At 44.6% G+C, this 18,680-nt stretch overlaps 1 long non-coding RNA gene across 2 annotated transcripts in view; it reads right to left on the bottom strand.

The window, feature by feature from the left end:
* Positions 1 to 17,927, bottom strand: part of LOC135362823 (uncharacterized) — a 34,620-nt gene extending 16,693 nt beyond the window's left edge. For both annotated transcript variants that reach the window (XR_010408085.1, XR_010408084.1), the window contains exons 1-3: positions 17,706 to 17,927; positions 1,873 to 2,028; positions 373 to 443 (exon numbers count right to left, since the gene is read on the bottom strand). This is a non-coding gene — a long non-coding RNA (uncharacterized LOC135362823). The remainder of the gene's footprint in view (positions 1 to 372; positions 444 to 1,872; positions 2,029 to 17,705) is intronic.
* Between the last annotated feature and the right edge of the window lie 753 nt (positions 17,928 to 18,680).

Raw genomic sequence — 18,680 nt, 5'->3', positions numbered from 1 at the left:
CATCATGAGCAAAACCTTTTATATCTAAGTATAGGTTTTCACAAATGCTGTAAATTACCTTCCACCTTCCTGTCACCCCTATGTTGTAGCTAGCAATCTGAAGGACGGAGAAATTGGGTGACCTGGCCATTTCACAGTTTACATGGATTCAAATCAGACCTAGGAGACTCAAAACCCCTTATTCTTCAGCATTTGCCAATACCGGATTAAACCTTGGCCTTGATTCACTCTGGACGATCCATACACGCCAGGGCTAGACCCAGGCCTGGATAGAAGCCATCCCACACAGGGAACCCAAACCAGGGCAGCCAGGGAGAATTATTCCCTAGTGTTTTCCTTTTACCCACTTTCCACCCAGCCGGCTGTCAGTACCTGCCCCTCTGGTATGCACAACTTCCTCGGGGTCCACTCCAGGCTGATTCCAGTCAAGGACTCTGCTGCTCCTGTCAATAAATTCAAGCAATATTTTTTATTCAGTGGATCCTTCAGCATCAACTTTTTCATTTGAGAATCCCATAAGAAAGGATAACAACTAATGGCATTTCTCTAGTGCTTTAGAGTTTACAAAGTGGTCTCACACACAGGATCCTAGTCAACCCACATCTGAGACACGAGGAACCTAAAGCTTAGAGGGAAAAGTTGTGGCCTGGGGGAAAGTTAAATCCAGAATTAGAACCCAAATCTTTAGGCTTTTCTGTAACAAAAAGTTACATGTTCCCATGGAAGAAGACCTGTAAGAGAGAGAAGTTTGGGGAACGATGTCAGGAGATTGGCAAGGTGTATGACAAGAGGGCATGAGGGGTTCTGTAGAAAAGGGGGAATTTTATAAGTTAGACATTTTGCGGGAGAATGAATGAAAAACTAAGTACGGAGGGAGGAAATATCAAGACACATGTGTAAAATGATGGGAGGGAGAGATGAGATTGTAAAAGAGAGAACGAGGACACGGTTCTCAGAGACTCATCTACACTGATCAAGAAGGGGGGCCAGGAGCTCTCTATTGCCGTGTCCAGAACAGAGCATAAATGTTTGGAAGCGGGTAAGCTAGACCTCGGACCAATTCTGCCTTATTAACCATGTGCCATCAGGCCACTCTCTTAATCTATCACTTAGTGTCTTTGACTATGAAATAGACGTCATTCCGAAGGTCAGCGCCGAAGATCAAGTTCTAGAACGTCCATTAAAATACTTTGTGAGCAATCAAACATGTGTGTCAGGATTCTAATCACAATTTCCCTGAAAAATCCTCCTAATTCCTTTCCAACTCATTCATGTAAACATCTCATTTAAAATCCACTGCATGGGGCGCCTGGGTGGCTCAGATGGTTAAGCGTCTGCCTTCGGCTCAGGTCATGATCCCAGGGTCCTGGGATCAAGCCTTGCATCGGGCTCCCTGCTCAGTGGGGAGCCTGCTTCTCCCTTTGCCTCTCTCTCTCTGTCTCTTATGAATAAATAAATAAAATCTTTTTTAAAAAATCCACTGCATGGATCTTGTGGTGGTTTATTCCACTACACTAGAGTTAGCTTCCTCAGAAGCCCTTGCCCTGCATGCTTTGGGGTTAGAGTTGGCCAGGAAAGCACTTGGCATGAGATTTGGTTGGCGGAAGGGAAGCAGTTGTAGAAGGTCCGGTTCTTTTTTTTTTTTTTAAGATTTATTTATTTATTTGGGAAAGAGAGCATGTGAACGGGGGGAGGGGCAGAGGGAGAGAGAGAATCCTCAAGCAGAGTCCCCACTGAGCGCAGAGCCTGATGTGGGGCTCGATCCCAGGACCCTGAGATCATGACCTAGGCTGAAATCAACAGCCTGACCCTTAACCGACTGAGCCCCACCCCAGGCGCCCCAAGGTCTGATTCTTATAAGCAATCCCTTACCCCAGCATCCTCAGAGCAGTTCTGCTTCCCTGGCTGAATTCAGACGGATAGACAGCGCTGGTATGGTGCGTGGTTCCAGGGAACAGAATCTGAAGGATAGGAATCCGGACCGGTTCTCTGATGTGACCAGGTTCAACTGTATTCACGCCCCTGTTTCTGATGGTGGAGGAGACAATGGTTGTCTGTGGCGGGCCATGGCACACCGGTGACTAAAGTTATTATTGCCTGTTGTAGGGTAATGTCTGACGTTAAGCATTGATTGCCAAGGCCTCCATTTCAAAAGACATCCACGCCAGATAAACATATTGAAAGCTGCATGACATAGCTACTAGTAAAATAAGCAGGTAAGGAACTAGGCACCCCCACACCCATGAAGTTCTCCTTTCCGCAGACACTGGGTGGCCATGAAAACTGGCATTCCTTGGGGCGCCTGGGTGGCTCAGTCGGTTGAGCATCCGACTCTTGGTTCTGGCTCAAGTCATGATCTCAGGGTCGCAAGATCGAGCCCCATGTTGGGCTCCCTGCTCAGCGCAGAGTCAGCTTGAAGATTCTCTCCCTCTGTCCCTCCCCCCGTGCGCGCGCTCTCTCTCTCTCCCTCTCAAATAAATACATCTTTAAAAAAAAACAACAACTGACGCTTCTTGAGTGACCCTGCCCCCAGTCTCCCGTGCCCTGATTCCCACTCTTATGCTTCAAATTAGCCAATATAGAGTGACCTTGTGAAACCCCAGAGACCCCATCCTCAGACCCTAAAAAAGGCAGAGCCCCAGGTCTGTGTTCTCTCTCTCTGTCTGTGACCTTGCTCTGCGGCCCCGGCATGCTGAGACTTGTGAGTAATTAGTCTTGTTTTTCAAAATGCTCCGATGGTTTTCCCCAAAGTGCATCCTGAAATAAAAGCAAGAACAAGATCCAGTCCAGCCACAACACTGGCCCTGCTGGGGGAAATGTCTGGGGCTCCCTACAAGTAATATGGGCCTGGCGAGGGCCTCAGGTGGTCCTAGCTGAGAACATTACCTTCAACAGGCTGGGCCCAACACGACACCTGCAATCAAGATACCTACTGAAGCGTCTCTGAGGTAAGGTTCTAGATGACCAACCACATAGTTGCTGCCATAGATCATTTTAGTGAAAATTTAAAAGGTTGGTTGGTTGGTTGGTTGGTTGCTTTGAAGTACAGAAAGAAGATGAGCTCAGAGCTTCCAATTCTCAGCTCAAAATCAAGGTAAGGGACAGAAAGCTTTTACAACTGTCCTAAAAGGATCCCTTATCTCCCTCCGTCACTGAGTTGAGATTTCTGAAAACTAAACCCAAAGTCTAATCCTGTGGATGGCTGGATTATAACACAGATCAAATCCCCAACTTTGCACGGTCTCATGTTAAGGCAAAGGCATCTCAGAGATTTGAAAATCCAGGGGTTATAAGAAAAAAGCTGGTTGACTCGGGGGTATGAAGGGGCTATAGTTGAGTTATATGAGAGGGAAGAGTAAGATACAGAATGTTGGTGAATAGCGTGGTGATTCTATTTAATCCTCAGGGCCTAGAACCCTGAAGAGTGGTCCCGATGAGCAGGGGGTGGCTTGGCCAAGCTTTTGGAGAGGACAGTGAGAAGCCACGCGATGCTGGCATGTAGTTTGGGGTTCAAGTCTCGGGTACCTGTCATATGTGTGGAGCAAGAACTGATACTACCATCATTGTTGGTAAGAACTTGTGTATTTTGAAAGCAACAACATCAGAAACACTCCTAGCATAAAACGGACAACTTGATTACTAGTAACTTGATGGCTTTACAAACATTTTCTTCTTAAAGTTCACAGCAGCTGAGCCAGGAATCAAACCTGTGCCTAAGCCCAGACACACAGATGTGAATATCACTGCCCTTCATCTCCTGAGATGGCATTAAAACAAATTTACTTAAAGACGTACAAAAATACACTAATTAATTAAAAATTTAAATGACAAACATTAATCTTGGAACTATAATTTGCAAAGACAGGCTGAAAAAAGAGGAAACCTAAAAAGAGATATAAACCCCCAAAGAAATCTTAAAAGTAATCTAAGAGGTACTATTTCCACACCACAGACAATAAGGCATCAGGCCCAACCACCTTGACCATCAAGTTGCATGAAATGTGCTGGGGAGGGGCGCCTGGGTGGCTCAGTCAGTTAAGCGTCTGCCTTCGGCTCAGGTCATGATCCCGGGGTCCTGGGATCGAGCCCCGCATTGGGCTCCCTGCTCGGCGGGAAGCCTGCTTCTCCCTCTCCCACTCCCCCTGCTTGTGTTCCCTCTCTCTGTGTGTCTCTGTCAAATAAATAAAATCTTAAAAAAAAAAAAAAGAAATGTGCTAGGGAATTATTTTTTGATTACTTGAAAGGGGATTTCTAAATTTTAATGGAAAGAATAACTGAGAAGGAGGCCAATAGACACATGAAAAAGTGCTCAATATCACTCGGCATCAGGGAAATCCAAATCAAAACCTCAATGAGATACCACCTCACACCAGTCAGAATGGGTAAAATTAACAAGTCAGGAAACAACAGATGTTGGCGGGCATGTGGAGAAAGGGGAACCCTCCTACACTGTTGGTGGGAATGCAAGCTGGTGCAGCCACTCCGGAAAACAGTATGGAGGTTCCTCAAAAAGTTGAAAATAGAGCTACCATATGATCCAGCAATTGCACTACTGGGTATTTACCCCAAAGATACAAAAGTAGGGATCCAAAAGGGTATGTGCACCCCGATGTTTATAGCAGCAATGTCCACAATAGCCAAACTGTGGAAAGAGCCAAGATGTCCATCGACAGATAAATGGATAAAGAAGATGTGGTGTATATATACAATGGAATATTATGCAGCCATGAAAAGGAATGAAATCTTGCCATTTGCAATGACGTGGATAGAACTGGAGGGTATTATGTTGAGCGAAATAAGTCAAACAGAGAAAGACATGTATCATATGATCTCACTGATATGAGGAATTCTTAATCACAGGAAACAAACTGAGGGTTGCTGGAGTGGGGGGTGGGGTGGGAGGGATGGGGTGACTGGGTGATAGACACTGGGGAGGGTATGTGCTCTGGTAAGCGCTGTGAATTGTGCAAGACTGTTGAATCTCAGATCTGTACCTCTGAAACAAATAATGCAATATATGTTAAGAAAAAAAAGAAGAAGAAGGTAGCAGGAGGGGAAGAATGAAGCAGGGGAAGTCGGAGGGGTAGACGAACCATGAGAGACGATGGACTCTGAAAAACAAACTGAGGGTTCTAGAGGGGAGATGGGTGGGAGGATGGGTTAGCCTGGTGATGGGTATTGAGGAGGGCACATTCTGCATGGAGCACTGGGTGTTATGCACAAACAATGAATCATGGAACACTTCATCTAAAACTAATGATGTAATGTATGGGGATTAACATAAGAATAAAAAAAATATTTAAAAAAAAGAATAACTGAGAAGGAAGTAGTAATACTTTGAAAACAATCAATAATGAAGAGGCACTAGAAGACATGAACAGACATTTGTCCAAAGAAGACATACAGATGGCCAACAGAGACGTGAAAAGATGCTCAACATCACTCATCATCTGGGAAATGCAAATCAAAACCACAGTGAGATGCCACCTCACACCTGTCAGAATGGCTAATATCAAAAACACAAGAAAAAACAGGTGTTGGCAAGGATGTGGAGAAAAAGGAACCCTCATGCACTGCTAGTGGGAATGCAAATGGGTGCAGTCACTCTGGAAAAAAATACGGAGGTTCCTCAAAAAGTTAAAAATAGAATTAACCATATGATCCAGGAATCCCACTACTGGGTATTTACCCATAGAATACAAAAACACTAATTTGAAAGGCTACAGGCACCCCTTTGTTTATAGCAACACTATTTACAATAGCCAGTTATGGAAGCAACCCAAGTGCCCATCAATCGATGGATGGATAAAGAAGATGTGCTATATATACCCAATGGAAGAATATTCAGCCATAAAAAGAATGAAATCTTGGGGCACCTGGGTGGCTCAGTCGGTTAAGCATCTGTCTTCAGCTCAGGTCATGATCCCAGGGTCCTGGGATGGAGCCCCATGTCAGCCTCCCTGCTCATCAGGGAATCTGCTTCTTCCTCTCCCTTGCACCCTCCCCTGCTCATGCTCGCTCTCCCCCCACTCAAATGAATAAAACCTTAAAAAAAAAAAAAAAAAAAAAAAAACCTTCTTTGTCTCTTAGACCCCATGATGCCCAACACAGCTTTTTTGGTTAAGCTCCACAACCTCTTTTAAGCTATTAGGCAGAGATTTGATTTCTAATTGTAATGTTAATATTTAACGTGACCCAAGAGACTAACCTGTGAAGTTCTAGACTCCTCCCCCATTCATTGTGTCCTCTGACAGTTTTGATAGATGACCCAGGTTTTCTTGACCTCTCAGAGCTTCTGGAGCCCTTGATAAGCCCCACATCTGGGACATGCTCATTCACATTCCTGACTCACTGTAGGCTAAAGGAATGACAGATGTAGGAAATCTCTGAGAGGCAGAGCCTTTAAAGGTGCATATAGACCTCACGATGTCTCTCCCTAAATTAACTCAATACAGTACCATAAAAATGAGGTGATTTGTGGTCTCAGACCTATCACTCATACGTTATTTGACAAAGGGCTTCTTATCTCCACATCTAGCCCCTGCTGCACATCTATTCTACCTGTAAAGAAACCTAATGGAAAGGGTTACCAATTTATCCAAGAATTGTGAGCCATAAATGAAATTGTAAAATGCATATTGTTTTTCCCAAACCCCAACACTATCTCTGCTTCTATACCCTCTGACGTGACTTCTTTCATCGTGGTTGATTTATGCTCTGCTTTCTTCAGCAGACCCCCTTTATCTAACCCCCAATTCCTATTCATCCTCACATGCGAAAGTCAACAATGTACCTAGACCATCGTGCTCCAGGGTTTTTCCAAAGTCCCCACTTGTTTTGCGTGAATGTTAAGTGTAAATCTGAAGACTCTGGGCTTCTCTTATAATTCAGTGCTCAGTCAATATGTGGAGGACCTTCTTTGTTCTACTGGGTTCAGTAACTCACAGACAGTTACTAGAAGCTCTGGCTTGTGTTAACCTTAAAAATAAAACTGTCAATGATTTTACCAGCAAAATGGGTTTATTCAGGAATAGCAGAGAATTACAATTCGGGACAGGCAAGCTACAGCAAAACAATGTGGGAATCCAGAGTACAAAGGAGAGGAAGCTCTTTTACAGAGAAAAGGGGGAAGTTGAGAGGGGCTGTTAGCACCAAAAAGTCCATTGGAATAAACTGGGAGTCCAAGACTGGCTGAGTTGTGACTCTCTCATTGGCTGGGCTGTTGCTGGGCAAGGAGAAAATCTTCCTTCCCCCTCCTGGGGTAGTAAAGGAGGCTTCTTCCTGTTGGAAAATGCGAAGTATGTCTCTGCAAAGGGCTGTGAGGAGTGGTACAGCATGAGAGCTCCCCCTTCTGGCCTCCCGACTCCGTTTTAAATGACATTCCCTTTTATTCGGTTCCACTGTTCTAGCTCAAAAGCTATCGACTATCTATGCAGATATTAATTCTCCTAGTCTTAATTAAAGTGCAGGCCCTTGTGAGAATCATAAGTTCTGCTATCTGGGATGAATTCTGTTACCTGGGATGATTTTGTGTCAGGCTGAGACTCATATTCATGGGGTTCTGGAAATCCGTAGTGGCATATGCTGCCTGGAATGTTCCGTCTGGGGTGAGGAGATAAGATCCATCAACAAAGAGGGTGAGGTCTGGGTCTGTAAGGGGAACCTCTAAAAGGTCAGGATGAGGAAGGGTTAAGTTTCGGTGGCTGCAATGCAATCACACGGTTATCCTCCAGTTAGGAAAAGAAGAAGAGCACAAGGTTAAGATTTTGAACAACAGGGGATGGTAATGTGAGAAGGAGAGAGCAAACAAATCTTAAGAGAGGCAAGCTGAGAGGTACACACACACACACACACACACAGTGTTTCAGTTAGGAGAAGGATCTGGGCATCATGGCATACATAAAATTCAGGCTATGACCCAACAGAAGGTCTATTGTAACTTGAACCAATTTTGCTGTTGCCACGACTGCTCTAAAACAAGAAAAGCCTTCAGCCACACAGTCTGGAGTGAGGCTGAAGTACTCAATTGGCCTTTAGCTTCCATTAAGCTTCCGAGATAAGGCACCTAAAGCGTGTCCTTCTCTCTCACGAGTGACTGGGGGAAAAGGCAAAGGATAATTTGCTTGTCTCAAGGTGGAAGCAGAGGAAAGGAAGGTCCTTAAGGATTTGAATGCCATCATGGAAAGTGAGTCCCATTGTAGGAGGTCAAGTAGTTTCCTAAATTATACCATATAAAGGGGATGCTACATTAGAAAAATTAGGAATCCACTTCTTACAATATCCTATTAATCCTAGAAAGCCCCAGAGTTGTCTTTTTGTTTCAGGCAGAGGGTAGTTAAAGATGGTCTTGATAGTCCCGAGGAAAAGGGTTTTCCCTCAGAGGAGATATCATGTTCTAAATATTGCACCTGGACAGCAAAGTTGTATTTTGTCCCTTGAAACCTTACATTCCTTGTAAATGTGAAACTGAATAAAGAAAATCTCATTTAAAATGGAGTCAGGGGGCGCCTGGGTGGCTCAGTGGGTTAAGCGTCCAACTCTTGATCTCAGCTCAGGTCTTGATCTCAGGGTCGTGAGTTCAAGCCTCACACTGGGCTATAAAAGAGCATTCCTCTCCTTTGTTCTTTGGCCTTGCCTATGGTTTTGCTGTAGCTTGCGTGTCTTGAATTGTAATTCTCTCTTACTCTGAATAAACCCATTTTGCTGGTAAGACAATTGACATTTTTATTTTTAAGGTTAACAGTACACGACTGGTATTTATGACTGCAACTGGAACACCAATTAAATATAGGAAATGTGTGGCTGATCACTTAGAGGATTTATTATTACCAAAAGAAGTGGGCATATTTGAAATAAGTCAATCAGAGAAAGACATGTATCATATGACCTCACTGATATGAGGAATTCTTTTTTTTTTTTTAAGATTTTATTTATTTATTTGAGACCGAGAGAATGAGAGAGACAGAGAGCACATGAGAGGGGGAAGGGTCAGAGGGAGAAGCAGGCTCCCCGCCGAGCAGGGAGCCCGATGCAGGACTCAATCCCAGGACTCCAGGATCATGACCTGAGCCGAAAGCAGTCGCTCAACCAACTGAGCCACCTAGGCGCCCTGATATGAGGAATTCTTAATCTCAGGAAACAAACTGAGTGTTGCTGGAGTGGTGGGGGATGGGAGGGATGGGGTGGCTGGGTGATAGACATTGGGGAGGGTATGTGCTATGGTGAGTGCTGTGAATTGTGCAAGACTGTTGAATCACAGATCTGCTCCTCTGAAACAAATAATACATTATATGTTAAGGAAAAAAAAAAAAAAGGAAGATAGCAGGAGAGGAAAAATGAAGGGGGGGAATCAGAGGGGGAGACGAACCATGAGAGACGATGGACTCTGAAAAACAAACTGAGGGTTCTAGGCGGTGGGGGGGGAGGATGGGTTAGCCTGGTGGTGGGTATTGAGGAGGGCACATTCTGCATGGAGTACTGGGTGTTATGCCCAAACAATGAATCATGGAACACTACATCAAAAACTAGTGATGTAATGTATGGTGATTAACATAACAATAAAAAATTTTAAAAAAAAGAAGTAGGCTTATTTAAAATAGAAACTCATACGGGCAATAAGATCCCAAAGCAAAGGGGGAACTTGCTAAAGCTAGCAGCTCACAAACATGCCAATCCAGCAACTCATAAATCTGTCCCAATTCCACGACAACCAGACAGAATATTAAGTCTACTCTGCCTTCCATCTGACCCTCAAATAGAAGAAATGAAAAGCTCTCAGCTCAAAGCCCCTAAGATTAAAAGGCCAATTGGAAACAAGCTGGATGCCTTTTGCATCCAGATAAACTTTGGAGACACCCAGATGGCCGTTTGGGCTCTCCTCAATCCCTTGCCTGAAATGTAGTCTAAGACTTTCACAAAATGGGAAAGAAAAACTAGATCAGCTAACTCCATTGGTACTCGTGGGAAAATTTTACTCTTTACCCGGAACAACAGGTATTCTTTTGCCCCATCTGCTGAAAACATAATCCTGGTAAAATTGTAATGGTGGGGCAAGGAAGAAAGCCACCTCCAGCAGGACCCTTTTCCTACTGGAAATTTTATTCAATTTCCTTTATATTGTGGTTATGAACATGTCCTTACCATTATGCAGATGTTCCCTCACTGAATCAAAGCTTTCCCATATAAGAGGACCACCGCTTGCTGTTGCTAAATTTCTGTTAGAACAACTTTTCTTTATCTGGGCTGTTCCTTTTGCTCTATCTTGATGGAGTGGACAAATGGATCATTAGATCTAAAATTGCAAAACTCTCAGAGAAACTTGGCCTTCACTAGTCCAAGGTTTTATCTGTGGCTTTGAGGACTTTCTGCTCTCTACCTACGAGGCCACATCAATTCTTCTTCTATGGGATAATTACTGGAACATCTATGAGAATTCCACACATAGACATGGGCTACAGAAGATTCCAATTTGGTCAATTCTGACATTTTCAAATATTGTAATGGACTTATTAACTATACCCATACTTATCAACAGGTTAACACTATTTTTCCTCCTGTCTTCCCATCTACACTAGTCCACATATAGAAGTTGGAGATTTGGTTCTCTGGAGACAACACTATCAAAAGATTAACCTTGAACTTCATTGGAAGCGTTCATATATGCAAGTCCCAATTTCCATACCTGCAAACAACAGCACTGTAGATCTGATCCTTTGTCCTCACACTTTTCTTGCCATATCCTCTGTTCACATCACACTTGTGAACTCTAATAAGAGTGCCCAGAATTTTAAAATTAATAAAATACTTTAAGACTTTTAGATTTACAGGAAAAAAATGAACAGATAGTACAGAGGGTTCCTATATTCCTCTCCCACCCTCATACCAATGAGGTATATAGGAATGTAAGGAATAACATCTTACATTATGTGATATTTGCTACAATGAATGAATCAATTGCTGATACATTATTATTAAGTGAGGCCCATAGTTTATTCAAATTTCCTGAGTTCTTAACCTAATGCCCTTTCTATGCATCAGACTCCCATCCAGGATGCCGCATTGCATTCAGTTGTCATGATTTTGTAGGCCTCTCTTGCCCATGACAGTTTCTATGATTTTCCTTGTTTTTGATGACCTTGAGAGTTTTGAGTAGTACTGGTCAGGTAGACTGTAGGATGTGCCATTATGGGAATTTATTTCATGATTTTCTCATAATTAGACTGGGGTTATGGAACTTGGGCAAGAAGATCATAGAGCTAAAGTGTCATTCCCCCCACATCATATCAAATGTACTGTGCTATAATAAGAAATATATTTGGTTTTTGTCTCTGGTCCCTGAACAAAACTCCTAAAACCCATAGAATTTCCTGAGTGATAGGAGTGTCTGTTATTCATAAGGAACCCCTTTTGAGTACACCTGAGTTATGCCAATGAGCTTAGGATGAGGCCATTAGATAGCCTTAGGATGGGGCTGATCACCAGAGAGATTAAGTGATTTGAGGTTGAAACTTTCAGCTCTAGCCATTGACCTCTGGGAAGGGAGTTGGGGGGGCATTACAGATTAAATTCTATAAAAACTCTTGACCAACAAAATTTGATGAGCTTCCACTTTGGTGAATTCATCCACATGCCTGGAGGGTGGTGCACCCCAGTTTCATGGGGACAGAAGCTCCTGCATTTGGCACTCTTCCAGACCTGGCCCTATGTACCTCTCCATCTGGCTGTTCATCAGTATTCTTTTTTTTTTTTTTAAAGATTTTATTTATTTATTTGACGGAGAGAGACACAGCGAGAGCAGGAACACAAGCATGGGGAGTGGAAGAGGGAGAAGCAGGCTTCCCGCGGAGCAGGGAGCCCGATGCGGGGCTCGATCCCAGGACCCTGGGATCACGACCTGAGCCGAAGGCAGACGTTTAATGACTGAGCCACCCAGGCGCCCCTCATCAGTATTCTTTATAATAGCTCTTCTAATAAACTGGTAAGGGTAGGTAAATGTTTCCCTGAGCTTTGTGAGCCATTCTAACAAGTGATCAAATCCAAGGAGAAGGTTGTGGGAACCTCTGATTTAGAGTCAGCCAGCCAGCCAGTAACGGGTCACAATCTGGACTTGGAACTGGCATCCGAAGCAGGGGACAGTCTTGTGAGACTGAGCCTTTAATCTGCAGGATATGATGCTAACTTCCGGTAGAGAGAGTCAGAATTGAGTCAGATTTGTAGGACACCCAGTCAGTGTCTGCTGAGACTAGGAGAACTGCATGGTGGTCTTGAAGAGTTCAGAAATGGACCCAAATCTAGTCAACTTATCTTTGACAAATAAGCAAAAACAGTTCAATGGCGAGAGGGTAATCTTTTCAACAAGTGGTACTGGAACAACTAGACACCTACATACCAAAATAATAATAATAATAATAATAATAGTAGTAATAGGGGCGCCTGGGTGGCTCAGTTGGTTAAGCGACTGCCTTCGGCTCAGGTCATGATCCCGGAGTCCCGGGATCGAGTCCCGCATCGGGCTCCCTGCTCGGCGTGGAGTCTGCTTCTCCCTCTGACCCTCCTCCCTCTCGTGCTCTCTGTCTCTCATTCTCTCTCTCTCTCAAATAAATAAATAAAATCTTAAAAAAAAAATAGTAGTAATAATCTAGACACAGACCTTTCATCTCCACAAAAATTAACTCGAAATTGTTCACAGACATAAATTTAAAGGACAAAACAGCAAAACTCTTAGAAGATAAGATAGGTGGGGCACCTGGGTGGCTCAGCCTTTTAAGCGTCTGCCTTCAGCTCAGGTGGTGATCCCAGGGTCCTGGGATCGAGCCCCACATCGGGCTCCCTGCTCAGTGGGAAACCTGCTTCTCCCTCTCCCACTCCCCCTGCTTGTGTTCCCCCTCTCGCTGTGTCTCTCTAATAAATAAATAAAATCTTTAAAAAAAAAAAAAGAAGATAACATAGGAGAAAATCTGAATGACCTTGTGTTTGGCTGTGACTTTTTATATACAGCACAAAAGGACAATCCATAAAACAAAAAAATTGATTAACTGGACTTCATTAAAATTAAAAACTTCTGCTCCATGAAAGGCACTGTCAATAGAGTAAAAAGACCAATCTTCAGACTGGGAGGAAATTTTTTGCAAAATGTGTTTGTGATAAAGGACTGTGAGCTAAAACAAACAAAGGGCTTCTAACACGAAAGAGAAAGTAAACAACCCAACAAAAACTGGGCAAAATATTGAAGAGATAGCTCACCAAAGATACACACATTTCATATGCAAATAAGCATATGAAAAGATGCTCAGCACCAGATATCATTAGGGAAATGCAAATTAACACAACAACGTCATACCACTACAAACCTATTAGAATGCCAAAATCTAAAACATTGACAACACTAAGTGCTGCTGAGGACGCAGAGCAACAAGAACTCTCATTCATTGCTGGTAGGAATGCAAAATGGTACATTTGCTTTGGAGACAGTTTGGCAATTTCTTGCAAAACTCACCAGACTCTTAACACAGTTCAGCAATTGCACTCCGTGGTATTTACTTAAAAGAAGAGAAAACCTATGTCCACACAAAAACTTGCATATGGATGTTTATAGCAGCTTTATTCATAATTGCCAGAAATTGGAGGTAACCAAGATGCCCTTCAGGAAGTGAATGGATATATAAAGCATTGTACATCCAGACAATGGAATATTGGGCAGTGCTAAAAAGAAATGAGCTATCAAACTATGAAAAGACTTAGAGGAAACTTAAATGTATACTACTAAGTGAAAGAAGCCAATCTGAAAAGGCTAAATGTTGTATGATTCCAACTATATGGCATTCTGGAAAAGGCAACATTATGGAGGCAGTAAAAAGGTCGGTAGTTATGAGGAGTCTGCAGGGGCGGGAGGGATGGATAGATGAATAGATGGAACACGGGGGATTTTTTAGGGCAGTGGAAGTATTTTGTATGAAGGTATAATGATGGCTATAAGACGTAGAGGTCGCTTTTAGGCAAACAGGCTTGAGTGATGGAATGTAGAAAGGGCCCACAGAGACCCCCTGTCTGAATCCAGACAGGCCCATCGGGCGACCCATCTCAAAATATTCATAGGCCCTAACTGACCAATGGGCTACTTACAACCAAGTACAGTTACCAAAAATGGAGAATTCCATATGTTGTCATACCTCCTCATCTTCCCCCTTTAAAAACAGTCCCACCCACTGCCTCCTGGCAGATGGCCTCTCCTCTGCTGTCCTGCCCCCGGGTTCCTTGCGGTATATTCAGTAAACGTCTATCTCCTTTGTTCTGCCTCAGGTGGATTCTTTCACTGCCCATACCACCAGCTTCCACCCAATTGTCGCTCCACATTTGGGGGCCCTCATCTAATCAGGAGAGATCCCATTTAGACACCACCCAGGATATTATACATTTGTCAAAACCCACAGAAAGTTATGCAAGGAGGCCAGGTCCAAGGACCCAGAGGGGGTCCCACAGTACCAGCCAAGAGCATCCTTGGCTTCGGGCAGGATGGAAATCAAACACGAGCCCTCAGGAAGTAAGAGCAGAGTTTACTGAAGATGTAGAGAGAGTCGATACAGATGGAACATCTGGAAGACTCAAAAGGAAAGGAGAGAGACTCTCATCTTTGGGGTCTGGAGTTTTGAGGATGCTGATCTGGAATATGTGTCCTCTTAGGCATCCAGGAACTGGTCTAACAAGGATGAGTGCTCAGATGTCCTCCACAAGTCACTTATACCCTGGAGCCAGGGGTCTTGGCCTCAAGGTGTCTGGAGTCAGTGACCTTGGAAAATGTACCTGACAACCTCACCTGATCACCCCTTTAGATGTTAGCTATTGTGCTAGAAGACTCCAAAGAAATCACGAGCTCCCTGACCCTCACAAGGACGACATATATTAAGGCATGTGTACGGTTGGGGGTGCAGGTCCTAGCAAGAATAGAATCAGGAAAAGACAAGCAGTTTTTTAAAAATAGGATTCCTTCAGTTTCCCTTTCTCAAAAGTACAACACAGTGAACTCTAAACTATGGATTCATTTTGTTTAATACTGATGTGTCAATGTTAGTTTATGGATTATAACAAATGCACAGCCCTACACAGATGTTGAAGGAAGGAGGACCTGAATGCATGTGTGGGGGGAGAGGTTTATGGGGACACTGTACTTTCTGCTCAATGTTGCTGTACCTAAAGCTGCTCTAAATGTAATGTCTATTAATTTGAAAAATTTAATCTTTGACCTTACACCAGCCAGATTGCCTAAAATAAAAAAAGACAGGAAATAACAAGTGTTGGCAAGGATGTGGAGAAAAAGGAACCCTTGTACACTGCTGGTAGGGATGTAAATTGGTAGAGCCACTGTGGAAAACAGTATGGAGGTTCCTCAAAAAATTAATAATAGAAATACCATATGATACAATAATTCCACTCCTGGATATTTACCCAAAGAAAAAACAAAAACACTAATTCAAAAAGATATATGCACCCCTATGTTTATTGCAGCATTATTTACAATAGGTAACATATGGGAGCAACCTAGGAGTTCATCTATAGATGAATGGATAAGGAAGATGTGGATGGAATATTATGCAGCCATAAAAAGGATGAGCTCATGCTGTTTTTGACAACATGCACAGACCCAGATGGCATTATGCCAAGTGAAATAAGTCAGACTGAGAAAGACAAATACCATTTGATTTCACTCATATGTGGAATCTAAAAAAAAAAAAAAAATCCCAAATGAATAAACAAAAAGCAGAATCAGACTTATAAATATAAAATTAATTATAATTAATCCTTCAGGGGCATTTTGAGACATTAAAAATCCCTGAATGCTCATTTGAATGTTTATTTGATGGTAATTTAATGTAAAGGTTGATGTGTTTGGGTTTTGGGTTTTCTTTGCCTCACTGGTTCTTTACCCAGTCTTTTAAAAATACTTTCTACTAATATATAATCCCCAATTTTTTTTCTAGTTTGGAAAGTACATATTCTTTGATTTTACTTCTTTTATTTAAGCTAAAATTTACAAGTATTTATTTTAACACATTATGCACAGAGTTATAAATACGTTTACCTTTCTCCTAGACTATAGAGAACTTAGAATATTCATCACTTTGTCCCATTTTGAATACTATGATTTTATGGTATGCATGGTAATGCCATCATCGTTCTAACTCCACAGGAGATAATATTCACATCTTATACAGAGAACGCACAGTTACAGGAATCCACAGATACACTCCTCTCTCAGATCCTCATCCCTATCACCCCGAAGATTTCACCTGGAATCACTTTTCATTGTTCTTAAGTTATAATCATTAGAATTGCATTTTATGTGGGTTAACTCTCCATTAAAATTTTCATTTGGGGCTTGAAATAATCTTATTTCAGATATCTTTTTTCTTGAGAGACACTTTTGCTATGTATAGAAATCTAGGTTGGTAGGTTGCTGAACCACAACTTATAGTGGGAGTGAGAGGTGACAAGTCATCTATTTTGTGCTCCCTGGTGGGCTGCAGGTTCAGGTGGCAGGCTGATTAAGCCTTGTCGAGGACAAGGCCTGGTAACCTCCAGCCGATGGACATCAAGCTGGGATATCTCATGATCGGATATTTGTACCTGGATTTGGCTGCTCTGAATGCCACAGGGTAGTCAGGAGAGGGGTAAGTGTTGGTTCCTGTGACAAAGATATTCTCCTTGACCAACCTCTACTTAGGCTCTTCTGAATTCTCTTCTCAATGAGGCCCTGACTTCCAGACTTCCACGTTCCTCTCTGCATTGCAGCAAGAATGCCAAAGTCAGTTTGACCAGAACTACCGTCTGGATCTGATCACTGTGATATCTGATCGGGTCCCTCATTCCCCAACACCCCCCAGGTGACAGCTCATCATCCTAACCTGCCTTCAGCAAGAATCCTGTTAGGTCAGTTTAGCCAGAACCCATCCCCTTGCCCCCACCTGTTGCTTGGCTGTAAGAGCTGATCTCAATCCCTCTCTCTCACTACAACCTCCTATTGCGGTGGTCCCTATACCTAGCACAAGAGGGCCTGGTATCATTCCTCAACAAGTGTCTTGAATAATGCCTGAGAATTAGACATGAGTAATGACATAGCGTCTTATGTAATGAACTTGAAACCACGTCCGTTCCATTGTGTCCACTCAAGGACATTTAACCCTGATGTTCTCAAATGTTGAATCATGTGGCCTGTAAGAATCTGGCCCTTGCACAATAGGCCTACCTGTTGTTTATGAAACTCTCCTGCATGATGTATTTTTTCTACGTATTTTCAGTAATAAAATAAAATAGCCAAATGGTAAAAAAAGTGTGCTTTCACGTGAACATTATCACCATCACCTATGCTGTTACTTGCTGAATTAGAGAGTCATTATCTTGACAAATATTCCAAGTTACCCTGTAGAGAGGTGTCTCTGATTTGCCCTCCCACAGTGGGACTCCTGATGATGAGGCGGTTGATGCTGCTGCGCTGGCTCTTAAGTATCCAGCAGTAAATACGTGTGGACCCTGCTACCTACCAAGAGTCCCTTTTCTCAAATTGGTATCCCTTGGAGAGCTTGTTCACACACAGAAGGCTGGACCTTGCATTTTTAACAAATTTCCAGATGATGCTGATGCTGGTTTGAACAGCACTGAATTAGAGCTACATTCAGTGTTAGTACAACAGGCCCCGCAGATTAGGGGTTTACCTTCATTTGTCAGTGTGAATCTGGGCCCTGCCGGAAGTCTGAGAGGTGCAGGACGCGCCTCCAACCACGCACGCAAAAACAGGTCTCCCGTGAGAGGCCCCTCACGGCGACTGGGACTGGCCCGGTTAAGATGAAAAGCTCCCGAGCCCCCGACACCAAGAACCAGCGGGAACCTCCGAGAAGCAGGAAAACGGCGCGCGGATCGCTCCTCTGCACCGCCCCTTCACGCTGACTCCTCCCCCTTCACCCCGCCCCCTCGCACCGCCTCACCCCGCCCCCTGCGCGACTTCCCAAGCACCGCCCCCAGCACCGCCCACCAGCACCGTCCCCACACGGCCGCCCCGCACCACGACCAGCACTTCCCCAGCACCGCCACCTCCGCACCACCACCCCGCACCGCACCCACGGCACCACCTCCCAGCATCGCCCCTCGCACCGTCCCCCCGCCGCACAACAATCCAGCACCGCCCCCTCGCACCGCCCTCCCAGAACCACCTCCCAGCACCGCCCCCCGCACCACCACCCAGCACTCCCTCCCAGCACCACCTCCGCCCCCCTCCCCCCCTCCGCCCCCCTCCGCATCACCACCCAGCACCGCCCTCCCAGCACCGCCCCCGGCACCGCCCCCGGCACCGCCCCCAGCACCGCCCCCAGCACCACCACCCAGCACTCCCTCCCAGCACCACCTCCGCCCCCCTCCGCCCCCCCGCATCACCACCCAGCACCGCCCTCCCAGCACCAACCCCCCGGCACCGCCCCCGACACCGCCCCCAGCACAGCCCCCAGCACAGCCCTCCCAGAACCACCTCCCAGCACCGCCCCCCGCACCACCACCCAGCACTCCCTCCCAGCACCACCTCCGCCCCCTCCCCCCCCTCCGCCCCCCCCGCATCACCACCCAGCACCGCCCTCCCAGCACCGCCCCCCGGCACCGCCCCCAGCACCGCCCCCAGCACCGCCCTCCAGCGCGGCCGT

The sequence above is a fragment of the Mirounga angustirostris genome, unplaced genomic scaffold (assembly GCF_029215605.1).
Source record: "Mirounga angustirostris isolate CCGP_5_RB_7025 unplaced genomic scaffold, mMirAng1.0.hap1 SCAF_16, whole genome shotgun sequence".
NCBI classification, from domain to species: Eukaryota; Metazoa; Chordata; class Mammalia; order Carnivora; family Phocidae; genus Mirounga; species Mirounga angustirostris.
The sequence above is the reverse complement of the archived record's forward strand: the minus strand, read 5'-3'. Positions and strand labels throughout refer to the sequence as shown.